Source organism: Myodes glareolus, chromosome 17 (genome assembly GCF_982192425.1).
Source record: "Myodes glareolus chromosome 17, mMyoGla1.1, whole genome shotgun sequence".
NCBI classification, from domain to species: Eukaryota; Metazoa; Chordata; class Mammalia; order Rodentia; family Cricetidae; genus Myodes; species Myodes glareolus.
In genome coordinates, this window is record NC_142042.1 from 54,463,856 (window position 1) to 54,482,879 (window position 19,024).

At 46.0% G+C, this 19,024-nt stretch overlaps 1 protein-coding gene across 1 annotated transcript in view; it reads right to left on the bottom strand.

Annotated features, from left to right (window-relative positions):
- Dennd2c (DENN domain containing 2C) overlaps nucleotides 1-16,613 on the bottom strand; it is a 73,359-nt gene extending 56,746 nt beyond the window's left edge. The window contains exon 1 of the mRNA XM_048442238.3: nucleotides 16,521-16,613. The gene's annotated coding sequence lies outside the window, so the exon portion shown is untranslated. The remainder of the gene's footprint in view (nucleotides 1-16,520) is intronic.
- Between the last annotated feature and the right edge of the window lie 2,411 nt (nucleotides 16,614-19,024).

Genomic DNA, 19,024 nt, shown 5'->3' on the forward strand with positions numbered 1-19,024 from the left:
TACCTATTCCATCTGTGATGTGAAAAGCTACAAAAAACTCTCATTCATGGAAAATGAGAGACGTATCTCAGAAATAGCAACACGTAGCATGAGACTGCTTAATTTACACAGTGTGTTCTCTAATGGTCAAGATATAAATAGCTCCCAGGATGATTGGCTATTATTCAAATAGAATATTCCACTGGTTTTTCAAGCCATTGAGTTATCTTCTAAGGTTTCTCTTCCTGCTGGTGAAAGTAAAAGAAATGCACAGTACACAGTTTGGTAGTTTACACCATCTGTGTGATCTAATGCCCTTTTCTGGTGTGCAGACCCATATGCAGACAGAGCACTCAGATACATAAATACATGAGTCTTTAAAGACTTACACCAAAAAAGAGCCGGGCAGTGGTGGCACACGCCTTCAATCTCAGCACGCAGGAGACAGAGGCAGGCAGAACTTGTGAGTTTGAGGCCAGCCTGGTCTACAAAGTGAGTTCCAAAACAGGCTTCAAAGTTACACAGAGAAAACCTGTCTTGAAAAACCAATGAATGAGTGAATGAATGATTGAATGAATGAATAAAGAGTTATAGCAAAAAAAGAAAGATAGAAAATCCAAGATCAAAAGAGCTATGTTTGCATGGCAATATATTTAAGTGCTAACAGGACCGTGTATAGCAGCAGGGCTATGTGTGCCAGCACTGTTCTGAACATCCACTGTCATTACTGCACCAATTCTCACAACTGTCTTGAGACAAGGATTGCCCTTCATAGTTGTTTTATTAAGGAAAACAAATTTTTAACTTTTAAAAAGCGAATTAAATTGCTTTCCAAAAAGGCAGATTTTATTAGTAATTTGAATAATGGCCTGCCATCTTGTAGATAAGCTAGTTACTTATGGATTCTTCACTATTAGAGCACACTGTGGAACTAGGATGTCTCATGCTGTAAATTAGGATGTTTTGCTATTTCTAAAATCACAGAGGCAAGAGTGGTAGGGAACACCTTCTGACGTAGGAATCTGACGGTGGTGATTTTCCCCAGCACACAGCCCTCTGCTCTAGGGTGCATCTTATTTCTCAATCGGTGTTGGTTCTCTTTTTAGCCAAGAAAGCAAAGGCTGGGTAAACTGGTTGAAAAAGCCCGGGCTCCTGTGCTTAACCACTACCTAGGTGACGCTGGTGCAGACACAACACCACCGGGACTGAACAGGATGTTATGTGCAGCTTTCCTGTCTTCTCAGCAGGGTTCTCCCAGGTCGAAACCCAAACAACAGGAGTCAAACGCCCCATATCTGAGAACAGGACATGGCTGACTGCAGACATTACTCATGACCCTTCTCGAGGGTGGGCATCAACTGTCATCATCTCAAGGGACAATGGCGAAGCCTTTAAAGGTACAAGGGGGGTGGGGTGAGAGTATGTGCTTGCCCAGAACCCTGGGAAAGGAACTTCAAGATAGCCACTCTGTGCTTAACTAGGGTTCCAGAGATATGTAAGTAGGAGGACCTGATATCTTGCATTTTCCCAGCAGATAAAAACAGCCGGCTCAAGCTAGTTTTTTTAAAATGGAAAATGATAGGGCTAGCTAGGCAGTGGAGGTGCATGGCTTTAATGCCAGCACTTGGGAAGCAGAGACAAGTGGATCACTGCGAGTTCAAGACCAGCCTGGTCTACAGAGCGAGTTCCAGGACAGATAGATAGATAGACACATGGATGGATGGGTGGTTGGATGGACGGAGAGATAGAAAGAAAGAATGCAGTAAGTTAAGAAATAAAAATGGTGGGGCTAGAGGCAGTTCTGTGGTTAAGAGCACGGCTGCTCTTCCAGAGTCTGTTCCTAGCTGCTGCATTGAGAGGCTCACAACTGGCTGTCTCTCCAGCTGTAGGGGCTCCAATGGCCTCTCCGTCTCTGGGCGCTCTCACACAAATACACACATAAACAAAAATAAAATCTTAAGAATGGCTTAGGAAAGCTAGGCCCATACATGTAACCTCAGCACAAAACTGTCTGAGGCAGGAGGATTTCATGTCTAAGGTAACCCAGGGCTATATAGCAAGGCAATCTTAAAGACAAAATAAAACAAGTGAGCCGGGCGGTGGTGGCGCGCCCCTTTAATCCAAGCACTCAGGAGGCAGAGGCAGGAGAATCTCTTGAGTTCGAGGCCAGCCTGGTCTGCAAGCGTTAGTTTGGTGCCAGGAGAGGCACCAAAGCGACAGAGAAACCCTGTCTCAAACAAACAAAAAAATAAATAAAACAAGTAAATAAACAAAACTTGTCTTAGGTAAAACAACCAAATGAAGTTTCAGCACACAGGAAGTTTTACAAACTACAAGGTGGGAAATTATATTCAACGTAACTTTCATACCATAAAGCTTTTAAAATTGTATACATTAATTCAACATTAGAAAAGATAATTAAACAAATCTTAATCTTTTTATCTAATTATCCTTAAGAAACCTTGTGTGAAGCCGGCACTAGCTGCCCCGAACTGAAACATGGCCACTTAACACAGCACCAGAAAGCCAGCAAAACCCTCACTTCCACTGTGTTTGAAGACTGCAATTTCTCCCAGACACTCAAGAGATACAATTTAGAAAGTTTGCAAAGTCACAAGGTAGGACTGGAGAGATGGCTCAGCAGGGAGAGGTGCTGCTACCAAGCCTGATTACCTGCCTCAGAGCCGCTGCCCCACGGTGGGAGGAAGAAACAGATCCCCACAGGTTGTCCTCAGACTGCACGCATACCATGAGTGCCCACACAAATAGATAAGTAAATAAACTGCAACGCTTTTGAAAGTCATACAGTCACATTAATATTATTTTTAGAAATGCTAGAGTCCTGACGGCCCGGGGGCAGCTGTACTTCTAGACGCCTACATAATCACGGGTCTATTTTGGTGTTTCCTCCTGGTCTTTTTTTATGAGACTATTTTTATGTAGCTGTAATTAGAATGTATTTATAATTGTATCTTCTTATTTTTCATTTTAAAGCTACATAAAAGGCTGACAGTTTTCAAGATTTCTGAACTTAAAGACATAAGGAGTTCACCCCAAAACACGAATCTAAATCCATTATAACATGGAACTTCCTGTCTTGCTCCAAGCTAAAAGCTGGAAGACAGAGTTCACAGTTTTCAACTCACGTTCCCAAATTATGTGTTCTTTGTATAGTTCATCTCGCTTGGTAGGCTGGCTTGGGTTTTTTTTTTTTTTTTTTTTTTGTCAACTTCCATAGACCTAAATATATTTGAAAGAGAGGCTCTCAATTGAGGAATTTTGTTCACCAAACTGGCTTGTGGGCATGTCTGTAGGTCATTTTCTTGATTAGTGATTGATGTGGGAGGACCCAGCCTTCCTGGGCAAGAGGTCTCTGGGTGAAAAGGAAGGAAGGGAGGGAAGGAGGGGTGGAGGAAAAAGGGAGGGGGGAGGGAGGGAGAGAGGGAGAAAGGGAGGGAGAGATGAAGGAAGGGGCTGAGAAAGCCATTAAGCAGCATTCCCCCATGGCTCTTGCCTCTGCTTGAATCCATGTCCTGAATTTTATAGATGATGGACTATGACCCCAAATAAACCCTCTCCTCCCCAGGTTGCTTTGGGCCAAGGTGTTTTATGTCACAGCGACAGAAAGTAAACAAGCATGGTTGGGAAAATCAAAGCACCACGAGTACCACCTTTTTACTTGGTCATCAGACAAATGTCTCAACTCCCTCAACTTACCATTTAGAACGCTAGAAACACGACTTCGTCTGGGAACCATACTGCTAGGTTTGCAACACATCAAACACCTTCAGGTTTACAATATCACTTAGAAACGATCACAGTTATTATTGTTACTAAAAGCACTTCTCTCCCTGAACAGTGGGGCCCTAAAACCAGCAGATGGAGTGGAGAAGATAGATCTCTATCCCCAACATGCCAGAGAAGGGTGAGGAAAGCCTCTGTGTAGAAGAGCTGCTCACCTGAGCAGAAGCAGTGGTACCCCCAGAAAGGATGCTCCAGCACGGGCAGTTGGAGCTAGAACAGAATGAGAGGGGATGTACCATGTGGGCTGATAGATGTGGAGTGTGAGCTGTCAGGGCCAGTGCACGGCAGAGCACTGTCAAGTGCATCTCAGCCTCTCACCCAGTTTCTATGTGTCAGCACACAGAGTTAGCAACCAGCAGCACCCTGACTGGGTATTACACATCGTAAGAAGGATGATTAGAGATCCGTGTGCCAATATGGAGGGAGACACAAATACAAGAGGGAAAAACCATTTCTCTAGGCGGAATCTTTTTCTATAGACTCTGTGTTAAAGTACACACATGCATCTATCTACTTAACCCCCACTAACACAAACTAGGATGCCGTACACACCTATCCTTTGTCCAGTCTCCTCTTCTCAAATGGTGCTGGGGAGGGGGACAGCTCTCATTTCCCTCAGAATGAGAAGAGAATGATGACTGGGTGACCTCACTGTGGTCACGTGGCTTTTGCAGAGCGTGATGACTGGGTGATCCCACTGTGATCATGTGACTTTTATTTGTACTGCTTCTCATTATGTGTTATAGGCGTTCCTTATGCCTTTTTCTTTGAGAAATTTTGTGCCGGGCTTGAAGGATGAAAATGTATAAAATGGCAGCCTCTTTAAACAAAAGAGTTCTTTGGAAAAAATCTCTGCCACCATGGAACCATATAGTGTGACAACTCTGCCTGTTCCCACAGAAGTGAACACCAACCTGCTAGATCTAGACAAGTGACATAGGGTTGATAATAAGGTACATTTGATAGTCAAGATTTATACATTCCCAAGGTCTACGCAGGCTCACAGAAAAATCTGTCTCGCCTTGTCTTTGCTTACTTTAAACTTAAGCTATATAAACTAAACCAAAAACAAAAAAAAAAAACAAACCTACAATATTCTATAATGGAGTTCCTGATCTTGTGTGCGTGCGTGCGTGTGTGTGTGTGTGTGTGTGTGTGTGTGTGTGTGTGTGTGTGTGTCCAAGAAAGTCCTTTTCCCAAGGCCAGGTATTTAAATACTGCCCCCCTCCCCCATTCTCTCAGGGGCTTGAGGAAAGTTCCTGCTTGCTAAAAAGAGAGTCAAAACTCTGGCAAGAGGAACTTTTGGCCTCCATTAACACATGAAATGAGCTGGGGTGTGGCTGGTGATCAGAGACTGAGAAAGCCTGCGACGACCTTGTCATTTCTCCCTTTCCCCCATTTAATCCTTAGTGCAATTATAGAGTATAAAAGGTGTAGCCTTAGCTGAGTGGTGGTGGTGGCGGCGGCTGCACAGGACTTTAATCCCAGCACCCAGAAGGCAGAGACAGGTGGATCTCTGTGAGTCTGAGGCTAACCTGGTCTACAGAAAGAGTTCCAGGACAGGTTCCAAAGCTACAAAGAAACTCTGTCTTGAAAACAAACAAACAAACAAACAAACAAATAAATAAAGTGTATCCTCTTTTCAATAAAGGGGCAGTCAACCTGATTCACCCTCAGAACTTGTCTCTATCCCCCCTCACCGCCAACTCCACACCTTCTCTTTAGGATCTGAACCCCACTAGAGCTGGACTCTGGGAAGTAACCAAGGCTGAGAGAACCAACATTCTGCTTCTATCCATGGCTTAGAGTTTACTGTTCTTATATTTCATTAAAAAAATACAGTATATCTTTCTTTTTTTCAGGATTTATTTTTAATTCTGTGTATGTGTTTGTGTGTTTATGTGGGTATGCACATGCGTGGCGGTGTTCACAGGAGCTAGAGGTCAGACTGCCGTGGAGCTGGAGTCACAGGTAATTGTGAGCCACCTGATGTGGCTGCTGGGAATCGAACTCTGATGGTTTGGAAGAGCAGAGCGTGCTCCCAACCACTGAGCCGTCTCTCCAGCTCCGGTATGTATCTTCTTTGCAGAGTTTCTTTTGTACAAAATAATATCTGTATGGTTAATTTGTTGTATATATGAGGGTTTTCTTTGTTTTTGTTGCTGTATAGAATTCTATTTAATGGTAAAAATGTCAGCATTTACTTTTTTACATCTCCTGTCCTGCTGATATGTATATGGACTGTTTGTAGACCTGGCTCACGCTGGTAAGGAGGGCAGGGGTAGAGCTCACTTACTTGCCTAGTACGTGTCAGACACACACTGGATTCCTGGCATCACAAAATAAAAAGCTGTATATCTTTGATAGACATAATTCTTTTTTGGTATTATCTAGAATTGCTATGTTATGGGATGGGTCTATTACTACAACATACTGCCAAACACTTTTCCAAAGCGGTTGGACTAAACTACACTCTCAGCAGCAAATAGGAATCTAGTCCCTTCTTATCTCCCCACCACTTAGAACTGCTGCCTTTGAGCTCTAGCCCCTCTGGTAACAAAGGTATCTCATGGCTTCCGTGTGAACTTCTCAACCTTAGTACACAGCCCTGGCGGGGCTAGAACTTGTAATCTTCCGGCCTCAGTCTCTGAAGTAATTGGTATTACAAGTGCATGCCACCACATCTGGCGCAAACTTATCATTCTGTGCCATATGACTCTTCATTGCTAAGGAAATACGACTGTTTTTAATTGCTTTTATAAGTCATCACTCTGCTGAAATTAGTATCTCATAAATTCCAGAAACACTGCCAGTCCAGAACAGGCCAGTTCTCAGGTATTCTGAGTCAGTATACATGTACCATAGATGGTAACTCAATCACAAAAGTAGACAAAAGACCGGAGAGATCACAGGAGTGCTCAGAATTGCAGAAGCCAAGAAGACAGGAAGACCGAGACTGGAGTGTCTGTTGGTCATCAGGACCTGGGCGAGCGGTAAGGAGGATGCTGCCAGCGAGATGGCAGTGAACTAGGGGTGGATGGGGCCATGACGCACGGGAGCAGCAACTGTAGACAATCCTTCAAGGAGTTAACCCAACCCGGCAGCAAGGGGATGACCCAGTGAGGGCTGGGAAGGAACACTGGGTGCAGGAGAGCTTTTCTCTTTAGCACAGGAAAGAAGTTATATTTAAACCTGGGTGGGAAGGCGTCAGGAAGGAAAGGGGAAGAAACAAGGATAGGGAACAGAAGCCCAGAAGGGAGAGAAGGCAGGGACCTCCCATGGGACCTGGCGAGGTGCGCAGTCACCAGGAGCAGGAGTATGGACAAGCGAAGGACGAAGGACCAGGGATGCAGGCAGATTTGCAGGCTTAAGGGGGACACGACGAGGAACTTCTAGCGGAGGCTTTTACTGTTTCCCTGCTTTGAAATAGTAAGCATGATTATCTGCCAAGAGGGGAGAGAAGGAGAAGCCAAAGGCTTGAAGAGGTAGGAATATCTCAATCAGACTTTGTGAAAAAACAAAGCAAGAGTACATGGGTTCCACTGGCACAGGAGCTTTTTTGGGGGGAGGGGGAGAAAGTACAAGGGTTTGAAGCCAGGGCTTCACACATGCTACAGAAGTGTTCCACCCCTGAGCTATAGCCCCAACCGTACACAATGCTCCACCCCTGAGCTATAGCCCTATCGTACACAGTGTTCCACCCCTGAGCTCCAGCCCCAGCCCTGCACAGTACTCCACCTGAGCTCCAGCCCCAGCCCTGCACAGTGCTCCGCCCCTGAGCTCCAGCCCCAGCCCTGCACAGTGCTCTGGCCCTGAGCTCAGCCCCAGCCCTGCACAGTGCTCCGCCCCTTAGCTCCAGCCCCAGCCCTGCACAGTGCTCCGCCCCTTAGCTCCAGCCCCAGCCCTGCACAGTGCTCCGCCCCTGAGCTCAGCCCCAGCCCTGCACAATGCTCCAGCCCTGAGCTCAGCCCCAGCCCTGCACAGTGCTCCACCTGAGCTCCAGCCCCAGCCCTGCACAGTGCTCCACCTGAGCTCCAGCCCCAGCAGAGGGCTTTAGTAAAAGCTGGGATCTCCGAGAATATCTGTCACAGATTAGAATCCACCAGATAACGGGAAAGCAAGTCAGGGAGCGACGGTCACAGCTGTCACAGGAGGAAAGGCCCTTAAAGACTCAAGTCATACAGCTAAGGATCGAGTCAGGGTCCATGCACGTGGCCACAGGGAATAAAATAAAGGTTTTCAAAAGGATGGTGGTGTGATTTCAGTGTAAACTGTTCCCCTATGCTCAAGTTTTAAGCATCCCCAGACCGGGGTGCAGTTTCGAAGACTATGGAAGTTTTAGGAGGTGGAGCCTCAGTGAAGGAGTCACTGGAGGCCGGCCTTACAGTTTGGTAAGCCGGGCTGGACTCCCTGTCTCCTCTGCTTCCTGAGGGCAGACATATGACGCATGCCTCACACACTGGCAGCCATGCCTGCCAGAGCATGGCGGACTGTATCCCCAAAGACTGGGAGCTAAAATGCCTCACCCACTGCTTCTAGCCTGAGATCTAATCACAGGAACGAAAAAAGTAACTAACACAGATGACCCGGGCTGGTGACGGCCAACGAGGAGGAAGACGGACCAAGTATGGATATGACGTTTACTTGAAAGTCTAAAAGATACCGTGAAAACAGAAATGAGGGAACGACTTCAAGTGCAACAGTTGAAAGCTGGGGGAAATCGTCTGTTTCTGGAAACTCTAGAGCAGTGGTTCTCACCCTTCCTAATGCTGCGACCCCTTCATACAGCTCTCATGGTGTGGTGACTCCCCAACCATAAAATTATTTTGTTACTACCTCATAACTGTAATTTTGCTACTATTATGAATCATAATGTGAATACCTGTGTTTTCCAGTGGTCTTAGCTGACCCCTGTGAAAGGGTCACAACCCACAGATTGAGAACTGTTGCTTTAGGGGAAGAAGGAAAGAGAGGAACAAGGGCAAATGTAATACCCAGCATCCATCTTTGGAAGCCCCCTTCCCTTGGGATTTGCCTTGGTCTGGACTCCACCTCCCGGAAAGCCCGCCAAGCAGTGACCCCTCCCCAGCGAGGGTCAGGACCACTCCCACAGGCTATTTAGGCTGCTGCCCAGAGAATGAACACATGGTCTCTGGGTTTTGTGTGGTCTCTCCTGCTGTCTCTTTCTCCTGTCCTGGGAGCGCTGCATTAAACATGGGCATCTTTTATTCGGTCTAATTTGGTCTGATTGGAATTATTTGCGTCGGCAGAGAGGCTCGTCTTAAGAATATTCCTAACAGAAAGAACATGAAGGAAAGGGGGAGAAAGGGAGGGCTGGCGAAAGACAGAGGTACTAAGGATTGAAGAACGGTGACAGTTCTTACAGAGGTGAAAGATGAGAAAATGTGTGTACTGTGAAACCAAGTTGGTTGATTCTGTTCATGTCATATGACCCTACTATAGTAAAAAGGGAGTATCTATGATAAGAATTAAAGGTCTGGCTATCTGGGAATAGCTCAATTGCATGTTTGTTTACTTTGAGATAGATCCTGACTGTAGTATCTCAGGCTAACCTTAAACTTCTGAGCCTCCTGTCTCAACCTCAGGATATGATCTTTAAGAGCTGCTCAATGTTGAGCTGTGGTGAACAGATTAGCGGACGGATGCTTAGCTGACGTTGGAGAACATGATTCACAGAGTGGATGAACTATATAATTCTTAAACTCTCAGAACCTGGACACAGTAAAAAAGAAAATAAACTTGAACCAAAGATAGGAAAATTACTGACTACCCTTAAATGGGGGAATGCCTTGCTTCTCAGGAGTGCACACAGAATGTCAGGGGAGCCAAGGAGAAAAAGACGTGACAACAGCAAAAACAGAGTCTGGGCGAGCTCTGGAGGAGGCTAAGGCAGGAGGATGCCTCAAAGTTTAAGGCTAGCCTGGGCTACAGGAGGCCCTGTCTCAAAACAGCAAGTCTGAAGTCTCAGTTAAGGGGCTAAGAAAAGGGATGTTTGTGGTGAGAAACCAAGTTCTGGGAAAGTGGCAAACACAAAGAAAGCAGGCACTCGACAGCAAAAGGGGAGACGACAGAGGGCAGCCATGATGTGGGGAGGAGATGACAGAGGAGCCATGATGTGGGTGAGAGATGACAGGGGAGCCATGAAGTGAGGTGGGAGACGACAGGGGAGCCATGATGTGGGTGGGAGAAGACAGAGGGAAGCCATGATGTGGAAAAATCAAAAGCAAATCGCTTAAGGGCAGCAATAGCAGAAGAGAATGCTGGTGTGGTTTTACACACACGCACACACAAGGTTCACTGAACAATAACTTCCATCACCTTATAAAGCACAGCATATAGTTTAAATCAAATATCTGATCACTGTTTTCAATTCTGACATAAATCACGTAAGAACTAAAATCAGAAAAGATTCACCTCAATGATACAGGCAATTTCTCCTACCTCCAGCGTGGAAAACACATGGACAATGCTATGTGCTTCTCAGGTTCACTTAGGAGTCCGTTTCATTCTTTCGCATTTAACTGGGTAAGGGTTGAAAATCCCGGCTGAAACAATGAGCTGCCGTAAGTGGTAAAAATAGCAGCGCGCTCAGAGATGGAAGTTTTTTAGTCTCAATACAAAACGATAGTTCTTCAGAGTAAATAAAGAACAAGTCTCAAGAATTTGGTGTCTTCTGGAACAAACCTTCAAATTACCTGCCAATGCCATAGATGAGAAACCATTTCTTTTTCAACAGGGTCTCCCCGTGTACCCCTGGTTAGCCTGGAGCTCCCTCTGTATACTAGGCTATTATTGAAAAAGAGACACATCCGCTTCTGATGAGATTAAAGGTTTGTGCCACCCCTGCCCAGCTATAAAAGGCTTATTTTTATGTGTATGAGTGTTTTGCCTGTATGTATATAAATGTGTCACATATGTGCAGGGCCCTGGGAGGCCAGAAGAAGGCATTATACTCCCTGGACTGTTGTGTCACGTGGGTGCTGGGAACGGAAGCCAGGCCCTCCACAACGGCAGCAAGGGCTCTCAACTGCTCAACAATCTCTCCAGCCCCCAAGTGTTTGTGTAGCCCCAGTTGGCTGTGAGCTCACTGTAGAACTGAAGATGACGTAGAACTCCTGACTCTCCTGCCTCCACCTACCTCTTCTAGGGGTACAGATTGTTACCACCACATCCAGCTTATGTGAATCTGGGATCAAACCCAAAGCCTCGAGCAGGCTAGGCAGGCACGCTACCAACTGAGCTACACCCAGTCTCTCATTGAAATTACTTGAAAGGGCTTGTTTTTTAAAAAAAAAAAAAAAAAAAGCGGGGGGAGGGGGGCTAAGATAAGGCTCAGGCTGGCTTCAAACTCCTATGCAGTCCAGGATGACCTTACATTTCTGATTCCCCTGCCTCTACTTCCCTGGTGCTAAGATTCCAGGCGAGGACCACACCTAGTCTTACACGGTGGAGGCTGGTTGCAGGGCTTCAACCAAGCGACCCAGGCATTTTAGCACCCAGGCTACATCTCAGCCTGAAAGTTGTTTAACTTCCCATTAAAGCTCATCTGAGCGCTTCATGACAACTGGCAAGCTCTCTTCCTGAGTGCGTCTGGGCACCAGTGTCAACCTCAGCTGGTTACCTCTGAGATCTGCATCACCCACCACCCTCATCCTGGGCTCCGGATCCTGCCTGACATCTGCATCTCATTGCTCTACAGACACCGCAAAACTCAACAGGTTCAGAACAGAGACATTATCACCCCATCCCATAAAAAGTAATAAAGCCAGCCTCTGTCGTCATTGATTTTTCCAAGCTAAGAAACAAAGTCATTGCCTTTTTTTGCTCCTCCGCTAATGGATTCTTGAACACTCCCCACCCCCTGCCTTCATGACTGCCCTCTCCTTTTCGTCCAGATCCTCATCTGCCCCGCCAGGAGTACTTCAGCAGCCAACTTGGCCTATTCATCTTATCAACCTCCAAACCTATCTCCCTGCCTTTTGCCTGGCTTCACTCAATCCAGCCACCACACAGAACCATCACTGTGTAATCTTGTCTAATGACTGCTAACCCTTCTCTGGCTCTCCATTGTCTCTAGACTCAGTTGCAAAGTCCTCACACACAGATTCTCTCCAATAACTGGTGTCAACAGACTCATCCCCCTGCCCCCGCCGAATCATAGCTTTACACTATGTATTTGTTAAAAATTCATGTTACTTAAAAAGTATTTTTTTAAAAAAAACAACTTCAATACCATATGCTACAGTGAAAGATTTTTCCGAGCTGAACTTAATCACTCATTTCTTTATTCCAAGTCAGGGGGCCTAAACCCCCCACACTTACCTAGCAATTGCAGTGATCTAATGTAATAAACAACCGTGCTCTGCAATTTTCTTTTTCTACATTATTTTTAGCCCAACCACCCATCTCTGGACCTCTGACTTTCGTAACCAGAACGTGTTTCTCGAACTTACCGTACATCACAAAGAGTCCTGGCCCTCATCCATACCTTCCCCAAGCTGGACAGACTCCTAATCATCCCTCAAAATCAATTCAAATATGGTATTGATTCCACCTTTTCTACAGCCCTCCCCCCACCACATTGTTTCCCGTTCAATTATATTTATACCTCTATTATAATACTAAAACTATAGTGGCTTTATTTATTGTTTGGGGACAGAGTTCCCTACTTAGCCCAAGCCAGCCTACAAAATTCCCTGGCTCCTGTCTTAGTCTTCCAGGTGCTAGGGTTACAGGTATAACCACCATGACTGGGACATTCCTTCTCCTGCTTCTAACATTTAAGTCATGGTTTGAGAACAGGTATTTTAAACTCCTTACTGAAAACAGGCACATCTTATATTGCTAAGATAATGCCCTAAGTGGCTGGGAGTTTAAAAACAAGAAGAATCCCATGTCATTCACCAGAAGAAAAAAAAAGTTTTACATACAAAGTATAATTAAATTGTAGCTTGGACATGCCTCTATATCTTGTAATACCAGTTTTTCTGTCTGTCCCTCCTCCTCTTCTCCCTCCCACCCTCTTTCTCTCTCTCTCTCTCTCTCTCTCTCTCTCTCTCTCTCTGCCTGTCTGAGATTCACAAAAATTCTGTCTTTTAAATACCTGTTGGATTTCACTGTGTCTTACAGAATTTGAAACTCAATATATAGCAGAGACTGAGCTGGGCTCAGGATTACTGCAGCCTGACACCTCTGCTGCCTGGCCTGGTGGCAGGCGGTTACTTGTCTTCTCTGTGCCTCTCATGATGACAGCATCCCTCAGTGGTACATTTCTGTGAGGCTAAAAAGCTAATACACAAAATAAATTCAGGACGTTGCCTGCACTGAGCTTTCCAAATGGCTTCCGGTACTTTCTTAGCCCACTCAGCAGAAGGAGCACATACGCTCCCAGGAAGGGGGGCCTCCTTCCCATGCATGCCGACAGTGTAGGTTCTCAACTATGCCTTGATAGTTGCTCAGTAAGTAAAACAAATACAAGGTGTTAGTTAGACCTATAAGATCAACAAATAAATTTTCAGTAAATTCATTATGCAGAAGATGCTTAAAGCTGGTTTGAAAAATAGTTTTAGACAATCACAGTGGCAAACACAATCCTAGCACTCGGATCTAGACAGAATTTACTGTATGTTTGAGGATAGCCTGAGCTACATAAGGCCAACCTGTCTCAAAAACTAAACAAAACAAAAGTTTCAAAACACCTATTTTCCCACTGGATTGTTGAAAATGTTAAAATAAAACGTTTTTCTATAAGTTTTTTTTTAATTTAAAACAAAACTCACCATAATAGCTTGGCTAGCCTGAAACTCACTATGTAGACTAGGCTGGCCTTGAACTCATAGAAATACACTTCCTCTGCCTCCCATGTGCTAAGATTAAAGGCATGTGCCATTATATTAGACTAAAGATTTATTTTTTATTTACGTGTGTGTGTGTGTGTGTGTGTGTGTGGCTGGAGAGATGGCTTAGCAGTTAAGAGCACTGCCTGCTCTTCCAAAGGTCCTGAGTCCAATTCCCAGCAATTGCACGGTGGCTCACAACCATCTGCAATGAGATCTGGTGCTCTCTTGAGAAAGTGACCTGGTCAGTTGTCCTCATCAACTTAGACCATGAAACCCAACATGGACAAGTTCAACAGAGCTGCAATATACAGGCTTCAGCATTGCCAGGGCATAAATTTCATTTTTTAATTTTAATATATATATATATCTATGTGAGCATATTCTACATATACATCTGTGGAAGGCTGAAAAGGATATCAGATCCCACGAAGCTGGAGTTTCAGGCAGTTGAACACTACCAGACATGTGTGCTGAAAACTGAACTCAGGTCCTCTGGAAGAGCATCCAGTGCTTTTAGTCACTGGGTCTTTTCTCCAGCCTCACAAAGAAAACTCTTAAAAGAACACAAAATTATTTACTAGTAATTTCCCCTCTAGTCCTCCACTTAATTCCACTATGGTATACAGTACTTAAAACCCTTGCCTATAGCAAAAGGACCACTACAGATCATTTAAAAGTCATATGATTTCAGCCGAGCAGTGGTGGCGCACGCCTTTAATCCCAGTACTCGGGAGGCAGAGGCAGGCGGATCTCTGTGAATTCGAGGTCAACCTGGTCTACAAGAGCTAGTTCCAGGACAGGCACCAAAGCTACAGAGAAACCCTGTCTCGAAAAAACCAAATAGTAATAATTATACGACTTCCAGCTGGGGATGGGGGTGTGGCTCAGTGGTAGAGTTCTAGCAGTCACAAGACCCTAGATTCAACCTACAAAGCAAGAGAATAGAAGGGCCAATGAGACAGCTCAGCAGGGAGGGGTGCTTGCCACGGAGCCTGAATTCACATCCCAGAACCCAGAGGACAGAAGAAGAAAATTAAGTCTCACGAATTGTTTCTTGCCCTCTAAACGTGTGTCCTGTGTGTGTGTGCCCTGTGTGCCCACACATATAATGAATAAATTTTATTAATTACTTTGTGGGGGAGGCAATGTGGTGGGATACATTTGGAGGTCAGAGGACAATCTGCAGGAGCTGGTTCTCTCCTTCTACACATCCTGGGGACTGAACTCAGGTCTTCAGACTAGGCAGCAAGTGCCCTCACGCCCCAAGCCATCTCTCTAACCCTCTAATAGGAGGAATTTTTTATTTTGTTTTGTTCTGCACGGTAGTGGAGTCACACGTATCCCAGGCTGGCCTCAAACTCACCATACAATCAATGACCTGAGCTTTTGAACCCCAGCGTGTACCTCTCTTATGCTGGGGTGGGAGGTGGGAATCGCCATGCCCAGTTTACGAAGTACCGGGACTGCACCCAGGACTCTGTGTGTGGTAGGTACATACATCACCAATAGCTACATCCACATTCCTAATTTTACATTTTAAATTAGAAAAGGAAAGAGGCTGCCTACGGTTCTCCATCAAAAGCACTGATATTTCTGAGTCTAAAAAAAAAAAGTCTACTGCCACATTCGACAAACTAAGGGAAGGCCACGAGACAATTACTGCAGCTCCAGGTTTCTGCCTTTGAAACACTCCAGGCACCCGTAAGTACCCCTAATAGAAGCCTCCTGGTTACAGCCTGCTATTCCTTTTTTTAATTTCCCATCTCCCCCTAAATTTGTACAAGGAAAGGACACAGCCATCTATAACAAAAACTGTACAAAACCCACAGCTACATATTAACTGCTTTAGAAGATTCAGATCTTCCTATAAACAGCCCCTCAATTTGCAAAAACAAATTTAAGTCCTGCTTTGAAGCAATCCTCTCAGCTCACTTGATCAGATATCTTCAACTGTGACTACTTTATTTAAGGCCGAGGAAAAGAGTCTCTCTCTGATTGGTACAAACTTTCATGGCAAATGATTCCACAACACTATAGAGATAGTATGCTATTTTAGAAAAGTTCATGGCTCTGTTAAGAATAGATCCACTCTCCAAACAATGGTGATTGTGTGGAAAAGAAGCGTAAATAGCTTATTTACATAGTAGACAGAAGTTAGAACTTATCTAACGTACTGTAGGCGAATCACCAGCTTTGAGATAAAGGTCTACGGGGCGCCTACTGTGCGCTCAGCACTTAGTAGTTTCACAGACTATACATGCTCCAGGGCGCATGTGTATATCAAACAATGCCTGACATCTGCAGAACGCGGTCACTCCTGTCTTTTGACCATGAGAACACCCATGGGCGTCCCAGTTTTACACTGAGGGGAAATAAGCTGGGAAAAGTTACTCTGGTGGAGGTGCGACGTTTTGTTTGTGGGCCGGAGCTCCAGAGTGGAGCCTACTGACTCATAATCTAATCATCATCTTCTCTCCTGGCTACTCCACGGTTGTACTTCCAGGCCCACTGTTGAATTTTTTTTACTTAAAAAACTACTTGACGACTTCCACTATTGAGCCTGCCAGACTGTTTGGAGGCAAAGAGCACGCATACACTCTTTACCGCTGTTTCAAGTGCACCGTCCGGGCACGTCCAAGTTCAAGACCGCCTGAAAGGCGCGTTTCCTCAGGGTGACGAGCGCCCCGGCTCCTCCGCCCGCGCCCCCGACCGCGCCTGCGGCTCGCACGCAGGCTGCCACCCGCCTTCCCTTGGCCCAAGGTGCCCAGTTCCCTGGAGACCACTGGCACACGCACACGGGACGCCCCAGGGGCAACGCCTACAGTTGAGAAACCGAGGCCCCGCCGCCTCATTCCCCGGCCGCATCCCGTCGCCTACCTGCCTGGGCCGCGACACCGACTCCCGCAAGGATCCGAGACTCGCATCTGTGGCCTCTGGGATCCAACTCTGGCCTCTTCGTCCCGCCCCCGCAGATCGCAGTCCCCGCCCTCGAACGCGCCCCTTCTTGGCCTGGACACGCCCCACGCCCATCCACAGGCTCCGCCCTTCCTCTGCACCCTGCACCCTGCCCAAAACCCACGCCTGGCGGTCTCTCCGCCCCCCGACTCTAGTGCGCCAGAGTGCTCGTTGGTTCCCTGCTGCGACCTTGGCCCAAGCTTGGCGGAGCCAAAACTGTTTCCGGATCTGCAGTCGAACCAACCACACGCGACGGACCCGTACCTCGAGGGAGAGCCTAGTTGTATCAGGAGCAAACAGCACCTCCTTTAAGAAAACCATAAAGCAACTCAGTGAGCAAACATTCCTTGGGAACATTAGTTAGTAGAGAGATGCCAGTAACGCACCTGGCCCCGGGTTTGGACTCCCGAGCCGGATGCTTTTGATGCCCACTCCCCGTGCCGACCAGGTCGCCACACCCGGTTGAGACTCACGCTTAAGCGCTCCTGCCGGCAACACGATCTTGCTCAGGTATGCACATGGCTCTGTGCCTGCTGCAAGAGTAGCCCAGTTTCACTCTGCGAGACTGGGATGAGTGGAGCCTAGTTCCCAGCCCCATCTAACCGCCCCACCCACCCCACCCCACCCCATCAGACCTGTGTCTGGTAACCAAGTTTCCCTCGCTTGTTCACACAGAAGTACCAAAATAGAAGACTACCACAGAGAGGTGTTTGATTACACATCACGGATGACTGTCGCCAGCCAATTTAGCAAAGACAAAAACGGCAGCATGCCCCAATCCAATGACTACTTGTGAAGTCATGAGGTAGGGACAATACGGTTTACTTTCTTTGGTGAGGGAGAACTAACGACGGTACCTTTTTAAAAAACTCTAGTGAGGAAATAATGTGAATCTTATTTGGAATAAATTATAGACATTGGTCTTTCTGAACTTCATCACTCCCTTACCTAAAGTGTATGTCGTCTTTGTACGTAGATGTGTGTATTATTATTTTTTATAGATTTTTTTTTTTAGCGTCTCACGGTGTAGCCCAGGCTGGCCTGCCTCAAACTTCTTGTCTTCCCACCCCTGCTTCCGGAGTGCCAACACAGGCAAGAGCCAGCACAGCCGACTTTTAATCTAATCGATTTGGAAAGCATCCCAGATAAGTTGTACAAGATGAAATTTGGGACTCAAGCAGTGTTTTTGAAATTCATGTTTTGAACTTTGCATCCAGGAAGGTTCTTTGGCAGAATGAAGGAGCCTGGGATTCCAAGATGAGCGGAATAAATGAATTCCCGTGTGTATTCTGCTGCCCTCCCATGGCTCTAGTAGTAACTGCCCTACTACTATGTAAGCCTGAGTATAATATTCAGTGATTTATATTATTTTGGTGACTAGGAAGTCACCATAAAATCGGGTTCTTAGCAAATAAACACTCACCAAACAGAATTTTTAACTTCAGAAACCAGGAAGAGGAGTCTTACACCACCGCTAGTACAAACACGTCCTAAGGGACACACCTAAGCTCACGGCTACTTGTGCAGAAAGGGAAAACATGCATGAATTTGCTCTCACTCCATTCTGAGATGTCTTGAGGAGTTCCCTTTTCACATATCCTGTAGCCTCAAGGGTGATCAGCTTGAAGGAGAATAAAAACGTCTTTTCACTGTTGGTGTCTATGATGGTATCTGATAGCTTGGTCTATAACCACTTTTTAAAATAAACTGAGTGAAATATCAGCCTAACCACTAGATGGCAACGCAGTTGTGTGTGAACAAGTGTAATCCGGATGACCTGAGCGTCTCCTGACCTGAAGTGCCCAGCATCTCTATCCTTGTCTCTCTGTCTCTCCCTCTAGACGGAGCCTCACTGTGCAGCGCTTTGGCTATCCTGACAGTCACCGTGTAGACCAGGTTTGTTTGAACTCAGAGATCTGCCTGCCTCTGCCTCCAGAGTGTTGGGACGGACGGCGTGTGCCGCCATATCTTGCAGGCATCCCTGCTTCAGCAAGTTGACAGTCTCCAGCTAGAATAAATCTTCCCTCCGTACTGCTCACAAATGCCGGTTTTCTAAACTTTCTAAACTGTTCTGACTTTGTGGAAGAAAGCCCTGGTGGACTTAAGCTTTCTCAAAGAACTTTTAAATGGATCCAGGTGCCTTAACTGTGTTCTGTTTCTATAGTCCTAAAGTCCGCCATCTCTCAGCATTGGGTCCCTGGCTCGTGTCCTTGGCTACCTCTGATAACTCTCCTGCCTAAAAGTGCAGACTCTGGAGTCACACAAACTTACATTCCCCCCCCCTCCCCGTCTCTCACAAAGGCTATCTTGAGGACTTTATCTAGTGAATTTACATTTGCTCATTATCGCCAAAATAGAAACTATATCTACTGTACAAAGGCGTGAAAGGAACTGAGTAAATGAAATATCAGTGAAACACTTAATAC